Genomic DNA, 10,724 nt, shown 5'->3' with positions numbered 1-10,724 from the left:
TTAGTCAGGGATCAGAATATAGAGTTGGCTGAGAAGTACTGGGTGGCAGTCGGGAAAATCCATTAGAGACTATTATGATTGTAATATAATAATGCTTCCATTCTGAGGTTGCAGCATGTCAGACAAACAGAGATGTCAGAGTGGATGTGAGAAACACCAAAACAAAAGGCTCACACTCACCTACTGATTTAGTTGGAATTTAAAATCAATAGTTTTAACTCAGCAGCTTTTTGGATAAAATTGTGTCTTCATTTTTATCTTTAAAATACCCTTTCTCAATATTTGTACTTGCTTATCAAGCAAGTTACTCAAGAAGAGAAATTTTAATAGATTGTAGAAAGAAATTGGAGGGGATGTTTCTAAGTTAATGATATCTAAAGAAGAACATGATTTATAAGATTCTTTACTTTTTAAGGAATTCTTTTAATTCAAATGTTTTGCCCTTTTGAATTACATACCTATGTATGCATTTCCATATGAAGACATGGAAAATTTGAGAGCTATCTCCAATCACTTTACGCTCTTCTCTATTGTTTTCTACAATGTGTTCTTATTGAGGTATTTAAGAGTAAAACTCCTTTATTGGCTTAATGCAGTCATAGTCAAAGAGAACTCACTGAGCCTTCCCATCAGCACCTCATCTCTGCGGTGTCTTGCCAGTGCCTGGTAGAAGCTTGCTGCTGTGGTCAGGGAATGGTTAAGTCCTCTAGTCACAACTTTCTTCACCCATCTCCTCTTTGTACTTCTCTCATACAACTCTCACCTGTTATTTTTTTCAGTGCTAAGAAGCATGAGCCTGGTGTTTTGACTTACACCTGTTTACATGTCTGAGGCAGGAGCAGAAAGACTGCTCTGAGTTTAAGGTCAGTCTGGGCTACACCAAGAACTTGCAAACAGCAGCAAAATAAACCTATATGATATGCTCATTATTATATACACTTTTTATCATTTACCCCCGTTTTAGCAGCTTATTTTGCTTTTTTCAAAAATCTAAAAGCAAACTGTATCCTCTTATTAAATTCTCTGCCAAGCATTTATATAAAAGCCTTCGTTCTATCAGTGAAGTAGGTAATAGAGGTCATTGAAACAACCAATTCCAACTTTTTATAGCAAGCACAAAATTTCCATATAACACCCAAGAAAATATAAAGTGCATTCTATGTCTTCTTACAGACTTCAAGAACTTTCTAGTAGGTCAGCTATAAAACTGCCTCAACTATAAAATCGGCTCCACAGAAGTATCTTAATCCATTATCAGTGTTGCTATAGCAGAATACTTGAGACTGGATAAGTTATAAACAATTGGAAACTATTTGGAAATTGGTAAGCCCAAGATCAATGCTCAGGTAGCTTTAACTCCCTAAAGGTTCTTTGTTGCCATCTTTTCTGTAGAAACACTGTATCTTCACACAACAGAACAGATAGAAAGTGAAAGAAGATCAGTTCCCTCTATTGAGCTACTCCTCCTTCCGTATGTGAAAGGAGGAGTCTTAATGACCTACTTTCCTCTTACAAGCCACACCTCCAGTGTCGTCACATTGGTAAAACCTGTATTTTGAAGTGAACACATCCAAACCAGGCCAGGAGTGATGAATCAGTGATTTTAAATGTATTTGCTTACAGATTGCCTTACTGATTAACTGCCACCCCAATCTTTACCACCTACAGCTGTTTAAATCCCTCTTATGTAACACACGTGTAATACTGGCAATACTCTCCATCTAAATCCTACCTGGAGCTGTCAAAAGTTCCTTCCTCTGCTTCATTGATCACAAGTCAACTGTCATCAGTGAAGACATTTGTATCATGTCTTCTAAATTTCTACTTAGGTGTGCTGGCAGCCCCAAGCTCTCTTGGTAAAGTACAATGCTTCTTCAGACAAAACAAATATCCTAGTTTCAATCTTCTTACTAAATACTGGCTTGGTGACCCCAGGAAATCTACTTACACTTTGTGTAGTGGTGTGCTGAGTCTTGCCTACAGGTTCTTGAACATTTCAAGGCTTGAAGTCATGATGGTAGGAGTATTTGACAAGGATTAGGGAAAGCACTACTAATGAGTTCTGTAAGACAGTTCTTAAAAGGTCTTATTAATAAAAAAAACCCAGAGCCAGACATTGGGGTATAAACTGAGAGATCAGAGGGATAGAACAAGCCAAGCCACAAGTTCTTACCACTAGGAAGTTCTCAGCCAAAGAGAGAGCTACTTCCTGTATACTCATACCTATATCCTTTCTGTGCCCTTAGTTCCTCTCTCTGCCCAGCTACATCACTTTCCTCTTTCCACCCAGCTCTATCACTTCCTGTCTGTCTTTACAGACCTCCAGATCTCTATGGTTAACTAGTGCTGAGAATTAAAGGTGTGTGCCACCATGCCTAACCCTGTTCCAAGTGTGGCCTTGAACTCACAGAGATCTGGATGAATCTCTGCCTCCTGAATGCTAGCATTAAAGGCATGTGCTACCATTGCCTAGCTTCTATGTTTAATATATATATATATATATATATATATATATATATATATATATCTGTTTAATTATATATCTGTTCTCCAGATAAGCTTTATTAGGGTACACAAATAAAATACCACCACACTTTCCCTTTTTTGTCTAAAATTAAAAAAGTTATAATTAATATAAGAAAAACTATATACAATAAGTATAATAACTATATACAATATATGCAGGCAAAATACATCAACAATGTCTAGTCCCTTTTGGACAGCATACTATCAGCAGTCAATGTGAGGGCACTTTCTTACCCAGTGGCTAACTTTTACCACAATGAAAGAAAACTCCAAATGGAGTTTCTTCAATGCCTATCATCTTCTCTGAAGTAGATTGGTGCTGCCAGGAGCACACATGTCTCATAGTCATAAAAAAGAAAAAAAATCTATGTTATTAAAACATCTTAAATGTCATATTCTGCAGATCTCTGCAGTGTTTGAAGATAATCTATCTAAAACATATCTCTGCTTGAACTTGAAAACATATCTAATATTACTACAAGTTCAACTGTAATGAATAACTACTAACTTTCATTTCTTTATATCCTAATTAGTTGGTAATAATAACTTTCAAGGACTAGCAATTTGCATTATATTGTTAAATGAACTGTATGTGTATAATACCTTGAACTTGAACAAGGTGGCTAGCTGAGGTGGTCCATCTTACACCTATAGTCATAACTTCAGATAAGCTTTGCCCATTTCTCTGAGACTGGCTACAAACACTATAGCTAGTCCTAATGAGACTTAACCATTGTTTTAGTTTTTTTTTTTTTTTTTTTTTTTTTTTTTTTTTTACAGGATCCTACAGAGTCACCCCCTAGCCAGCAGAAAGCAATTTTAAGAAAAACGATGCTCTCTCTTTGAACAGGTCTTGTTTTGTTAGGATTATGGATGATTGTCATAGGATAGGGTTTGTTTATAAGCTTTAATTGGGTTGGGGTGGATCAATAAAGTTTAGACTCAGGAAATCTCTTTTGGAAAAGAAAAAAGGAGGATATATAGGATAGAATAATAAGGTTGAATTATTACATCTACTTGTAAACTAATTTAGTACCTATCAGCTTTAGATAATTTACATTAGTATGGATTCTTGTATGTTGATACAAATGTAAAATTATATTTCTATTCCTGTTTAATTTGTATTTTGATACAAATTCAAAACTCTATTTGTCATACTGTACTTATGTTCCTACTCCTGTTTAAAATATCTTTGTAAAATTATAGTTGTCATGCTGTATGTTTGTTCTACCTATATTTAGGATGTTTTGTATATTGATACATATTAAGGATATTGTTGTCATATTGCACCTCATGTTTATACCTCTGATTAAGATGTTTTTGCATATTGTCACAAATTTGAGTTCATTTTCCTTATATTATAATATGTTTATAGATTGTTTATTTCATAATGTGAAGCCTTAGTCTTTAAGCTGTTTAGGTTGATAAGAATTATAGGTTAATAGTCATTCATGCTTGTCATTTTAGTTAAGTTTTCTAGATATACAGAAATATATGTTGGATGGATAGGTAATCTTCAACATTTCATAGACCCAGAGAATATGGCATGTAAATGTTTAATAACTTAGAATTCTGTTGATGTAAGACATAATTGCTCCTGGTAGCACCAATCTACTCCTGAGAGAAAGTTGGGCATTGAAGACACTCCATATGGAATTTGTCTTCTTCTTGGCAAATCACAGCCTGTTGGGCAAAGAACTACCCTTGCCCTTGCCTCAACTGCTGACAGTAAGCACGTTGTCCAATCCAGACAAGCAGGACACAAGAAAAAGTGACTGCTGAACCTTGTCAAGACAGGATAGGACAGTCTTTCAAATTTTCCTGCTTCTGAAAATGGTCTGTGAAATGTTCTAGGCCTGTAGCCAAAAGTGGATGCCCCAACACTGCAGAGAAACTTTGGGTGACTGTCCAGGCAGCCCGCTGTCTTTGTCATTTCTTGCATATTTTCATAAGTTGCTTGTTTGCACTTCCTGCTCACTCAGGCAATATTATTTTCCTTTTCAGGTCTTTGATGGGGTTGAAGACTAGATAGTTACAGTTACAATCCTCTCATATCTTAGCTAAGAATATATCAGGTACTAGAGTTAGATTCTTCAGGATGGGACAGCTGTTGGAGTAATCTCTGTATTTTGCCATTTACCTATATTCCGGACATCTAGTATATGTTTCTTGCTTAATGTTGTTCTTGTTGGTTGTCGTTCCATTTTTGTTTATGTTATTACCCTTCCTTTCTCCTAGACAATACTTGATAATTGTCCTTATTGTGTATAGTTTTGTATTAGGTTTAGAACCTTCTTATTTAGACAAAAAGGGGGAGTGTAGTGGGTATTCATTCCACCAATAGCTTGAAGTACCAGCCTTTTGGGTGTGGCCTCTTGCCTGGTTATGTGACTGCTTAAATCAAAGGAGGAGCAAGTGGTCAGTCCCCAGCTTCCCAAGGATGCTACAACTGGATTTACCTTTTCCTGTATCAGTGAATCTGTTTTCCCCATAGAACCCCTTAATAAATTGATGTATATAGACCATTGAGGCTCATATTACAAGTTAAGAACACTTGTTGCCCTTGCAGAGGACCAGAGTTCAATTCCTAGCCCCCATCTCAAGTGGCTCACAACTACCTGTTACTAACAAGGGATCAGACACTCTTTTCTGCCCTCTATGGGTACCCACATACATGTTGCATACTGACACACACATAAATAAATAAAAATAAAATATTTCTTTAAAAAATACAGGAGTTCTCATTTTTTTTTAAAAAAAAAAGCCATTAAAATCTCAACATGTAGCATGCATATTTAATTGCAGAAACAAAAGTTCTGTTAGTTTAAATAGAAAATGAATTTTCTATAGGGTCTCAAATATTTTACAGAATATTTTTTAGGAAGGTTATGATACAAGTTATTTATCAGGAAGGCTGATGATACAAGTTATAGATTGAGCTTCCCAAAATAAATGTGAGTCACGTCATAAACTTGGGACACCATGGGATTTAAGGCCTTTCCTATGTTTAGGGACCTTTTGGTCTTCAATTGGGAAGCTGTTGCTATGGTTGCCAATTTAGAATTGCCTTGCTTCTACCATAATCAGAAGTGTATCTTGGATCAAAAGCCACCAGAAAAAAACCAGGGACCCACAAATTATCCCTTGCCCTTCAAATATTTCAAGAGGTCATCTGATTGGCAGAAAGTAATTCACATCAGAAATACAGCTATATGGAAAGTTTGAAAATGGTCTTGATTTGAAGGGTTCTGTGTCCAGATAAAAACCATACTTTTTACTGGTATAGATGAGAAGAACTGGGAAGATCAGATATTAGAAAAACTGTCATAAACTGCCCACTCCCAGCCTCAATTTTTATCTTTTTTATCTATTATTTCCTAGATAATAACTCACGTTGTATCCAAGAAAAAATGACCTCAAAGTCCTACGTAGAGACTGAATACAACTCAGGATCTCAGACCTCTTGGTAATAGAAAGTTATCTCCATTATGCTCTATGTGGATGCCTGTTGGTATGTGATCCAGACAGACAGGTGAGTTATCTCATCTCACACACACACACACACACACACACACACACACACACACACACACACATACACATACTGAAGTAGCAGAACAAAACATATACATATAAAACAAGAATAAAAATTTTCCTTTACAAGTGCCAAGACCACTTAACAAAAACCTGAGTTGTTGCTCAGGGTTGTCCAAGAGACTCCCCAAAACATATAGCCTATTACTATTGCCTTTGGATGGCCCCAGAGGAGGAAGGCACATGTCTATTGCGGGAGATATCTTTCACTTCAGACACAGGACCCAGAGGCCCCTTAACTGGAACTGACCTGAATGCCTCCTCCCTGAGGACAAGCTTTCATGGAACCAGAAGATACCATGAAAGCTTCAAAGGAGAGATGCAACCAACAGTCCTATCCAGCTAAGATACATATGAACCTCAGTGACCAGCATGGCCTAATGACCCAAAGAATGCAACAGTGACTCAAATACCATGGTAACCAATAGCTCTTTAATTGGACTTCAGACCCGCCTAACAAGAAAGAAACCATGTCTAGTACTAGAAACCTAGCCAACTGCTCAGGGCTAGAGAAGTCATGGATCTTGGAGGAGAGTCTACAACCAATACTTTACTAAACCAGTATAATTCCTAACTATATTCTAAACATTTGTCCTCACACACACAGATAAGTGTAGTCCTCACCCCACATCAAGGGAACTTCTCTTATGTAACAGACAGAAACCATTACAGAAAACCACAACCAATCAAAATGCAGAGTTGTGGAGCTCAGTCCCAAAGGACATATCCACAAAACACTCTTGTACCTAGGGCTCAAGGAACGTTACAGGAGAGGGGGCAGAAAGACTGTAAGAGCTGGGAGATTAGGGACTTTGCTGTGATATTTCATCTATTAGTAATGTCAGAAGCTGCATCCGTAAAGTCTCACCAACATGCCAGCCTAAACATAAACTGAACAAAAGCAACAAAAACAGAATATGCCAAAGTGGAAGGGAAAAGCCCATGATACCTCAGTCCTACACAAAGAACTGTAGGAACTCAGCAGAAGAAATAGTCTTCCCCAGGAAGAGCACATCAACTGGTTATCCAATTCAAAATGGTCAGCCCTGAAAACACATATAAATAATATTATGCAGACTGAGCAAGCTATATTTAAATAGATATGTGAATGTAACAATATTAATGAAAATGATGATATAATTTGAAAGATAACAACAAAGGGTATGTGGGAGGGAGAACTGATACAATTATATTATAATCTCTGAAACAAAATTGAAAACATAAAACTTCTCAACCTGTGCAAAGCAACTGTGCTGGGCAGGAATAGTGAAGACTGCTGTCTGCACGTTGGAGTACTGTAGTTTTCTGTGTTGCCTCATTCCAAAGCCTGTGAATCCCTTTTCATCCCTACCATCACTGGATTTCCTGTCCTGGAAGTCACAGCTCTGTAAGACAACTTAAATGTAGGCTGGTGATACCGCCAACAGTTCTTTTATTACTCAAAATCGTTTTAGCTACTGCGAGCGTGCACATGTGTGTGTGTATGTGTGTGTGTGTGTGTGTGTGTGTGTGTGTGTGTGTGTGTGTGTAGGCACTTAGTGCTACAGACTTGCCTTTCAGAACAGTCTTCATTATGTCCCATGGGTTGAAATAGTAATATATTTGCCACTGAGTAAAAAGGGGGTTCTGTTTTTCCAGACTGTTCTATCTGTCCTAGCCACCTGCTGCCTAGCCCACTCAAGCTGATGATGTATGCAGTAATATCTTTTAGGAACTATCCCCCCTCTATGTTTTAAATTTTGGATTTTCTAGACTTCAGTTTCAGAGAACAGAAGCTACTTCAGCTAGTTCAAGCAGAAAGGAATTCAGTTACACTTCTGGCGAGCTTAGAGGATCCGCTGGGGGACTGAAAAACACCCCGTGAGGGTTCTGAGAGTGACACTACAGAGTCTGACCCCTGGTGGGAAGTTTTCCCTTACTATAACAAGTACATGAGATAGTCAGATTATATTAAAAAAATATTTGCTTTAGCTTCTGGTTTCGGAAGTTTCAGTCCATGATCAGTTGGCCACAAACATGGTTTTGGGCCTCTGCTGGCACATCGTGGTGGAATTGTATGGTGGAATAAAACTGCTCACATTATGACTGAAATACAAAAGATAGAAAAGGAGAAGTGGCCAGGATCCCACTACCCCCTTCAAGGGGAGGCCTCCAATGGCCTAAAGACTATCCACTAGGCATTTCCTCTTGAAGATTCTACCATCCCCGAGTAGTGCCCCACTGGGGTCTCAGTTTGTAACACATGAGCCATTGAGTCATGAGCCAGAGAAGCAGTTGGGGATCTGAAACCTATAGCATATTTGTGGGATGAATAAAAGTATGAATTCTAGCTTGTAACTCTCTTAAAAGTACATCTGGTCAGGACAGCCTAATCCTGAGTGTGTCTGAAAGACTGGCAGATGTTTCTTATTCTAGTCTATGACATGTTCAGCTAAGAGTCAAGGTTTCTTTTTCTGTGAAAAATACGTGGGGGAAAGATTGTCAAGAGAAAGTAGTCATTGTGGCTGTAAAAAAGGATTATTTCCAGCATAAAGGTCCTCACTAACTCACAGATCTGTGGACTTATAATACAAATACTCTTTGAAATGTAAGATCAAACCCTTGCAAGAAGAACACCATTTCAATCACTGTGAACTTTGTTATACTCTTGTGCAACAGTGTTTTCTAAATTGGGATCTTTACAAATGTAATTTCTGGTTATCAAAGTCCATCCTGTGAAGTAACCATCCCTGTAAGATTAAGATCACGGACAGTTGAATTTATTCATACGCTGTTTTGTTCTCATGTGCTCTCATCCCGTATGTTTCTTGATTCCCACAATCTAAGGATATATTAAGGATCTCAGATACGTATTAAATATGGTTTTATCATCTTAATCCAGACTAAGAAGCACATTTTAAAGTAGAGGTGAGGAAAACATTTTATGGACAGGGTCAGATAGCCATATTTTCATTGAGTCTTACAAGCTAGGGAGTGTCTACTGATGTTTCTCAACCACAACATTGTAGCAAGGAACTGTTGGAGACAGCAGAGGTGAATGAGTGTGCCTATGTCCCAGTAAAATCTTACCTACCACAAAGATTTGAGCCTGATTTGTCTTGTGAGCAACAGTTTGCTGACCTTGGTTTTAGATAAGTGCATATAGTAAATTAAAAAGCTATCACAGGCACCTTGCTGCTCTTTTAAGATGTGAACTTTCAGTGGGTCCCTTCCCTTCTTTGCTTATACAATGCCCTCCTTTCCTTACACTCTGGTTTTTGAGTTCACCCTTGATTCTGTGGGGTTCGCTTTAATATCAGTCTTATTTGGACCATTCCCAAACCAAACACAACATGAGATTTCTTTAACTTCAAACCCATCTTCATAATGATGGCAAGTTACTGCCTTCTCCACTCAGTTAGGTAAGAAGCGACCTTTGCTTTTGATTCCAGCAGCAACTGTTTGTTGGCAGCTTTCACTAACAGGGTTCTATGCAGCGGAGATTCGTTGAGCACTTTGAGCAGATATGGCCTCCTACACTCAGATGGAAATTGCAGGTAACCTTTGTCTAGGTTTTTCTATTGCTGGCCTGACAGGGCATCAGCTCTTATACTAACAGAGAAAACAGTATACTCAATAAAGGTGTAGAGTGCATACAACCTATGCCAACCACCAGCCTGCTATGCTGCAATATCCCACTAGCAGTAGAGGGAGATTTTGATACCACCTACTTTGAGCATGGCAAACATTCCTTTAGATACTATCTACACTGGAGATAGTGTATATAATGCATGATGATTGCAATCTGATTTATATAACTCATAATGGTTATGTCATTTATTTGTATCAAAATATTTGAAGAGGTGAACAGACACATTTTGAATTTTTCTACTTATTTCTTTCTTTTCTTGTTTTTGCTCTCACTATGGTTTCCTAACATCAATATTTTCTGTACAATATAGGACGTTTTACTGTCTAATAGCTGTAAATTTTCTCAAAGCATATTTACTTTGTACATCAGTTGGAAAAACCCAATATGAAACAATAGTTACATACCACAAAAATAATAAATAACAAAAATATAGTAAGAATAGGCCATTGGCATCTCAGTATTGAGCCACAGATTCTTAGCAGTTGCCTCTTCCTCTGGCCTTCAAACGTCTCACACAAACCTTTTTCCTCTTCTTTTCTGGTGGTTGTCAAACAGAAGTCAAACTCCTCTTTAATTAGTCATGCAGTGTCACCCTGTGGAGTGTGGGGAGTGGCTGACTTCATGAGAGTCACATGTCTGGACTCCTACCCCGCTGACGGGGGTTTAGTGAATTTTTAGACCTTCTCCTGCTGAGACACGGGCAACTTAGAGAACCTGCCCTGTGTCCCAGTCATGTTCTTCCTTATGTTTTTCTCCCTTATCCCCCACTTCTCTCCCTCCCTTCCTCCCCCCCTTCCTCCCTCCCCCTCTCCCCCCACTTCCTTAAAGGCGAGATCTCATTATGTAGCCCCAGCTGGCCTGGCCTCAAACTTATAGCAATCCACCTGCCTCTGCTTCCCCAGTACTGGAATTAAAGGCGTGCACCACACCCACCTCTACCATTTTCATTGTGCTTAGACTGTGCCACCAACCG

Source organism: Peromyscus eremicus, chromosome 19 (assembly GCF_949786415.1).
Source record: "Peromyscus eremicus chromosome 19, PerEre_H2_v1, whole genome shotgun sequence".
In the NCBI taxonomy this organism is placed as follows: domain Eukaryota; kingdom Metazoa; phylum Chordata; class Mammalia; order Rodentia; family Cricetidae; genus Peromyscus; species Peromyscus eremicus.
Note: the sequence above shows the minus strand (reverse complement) of the source record.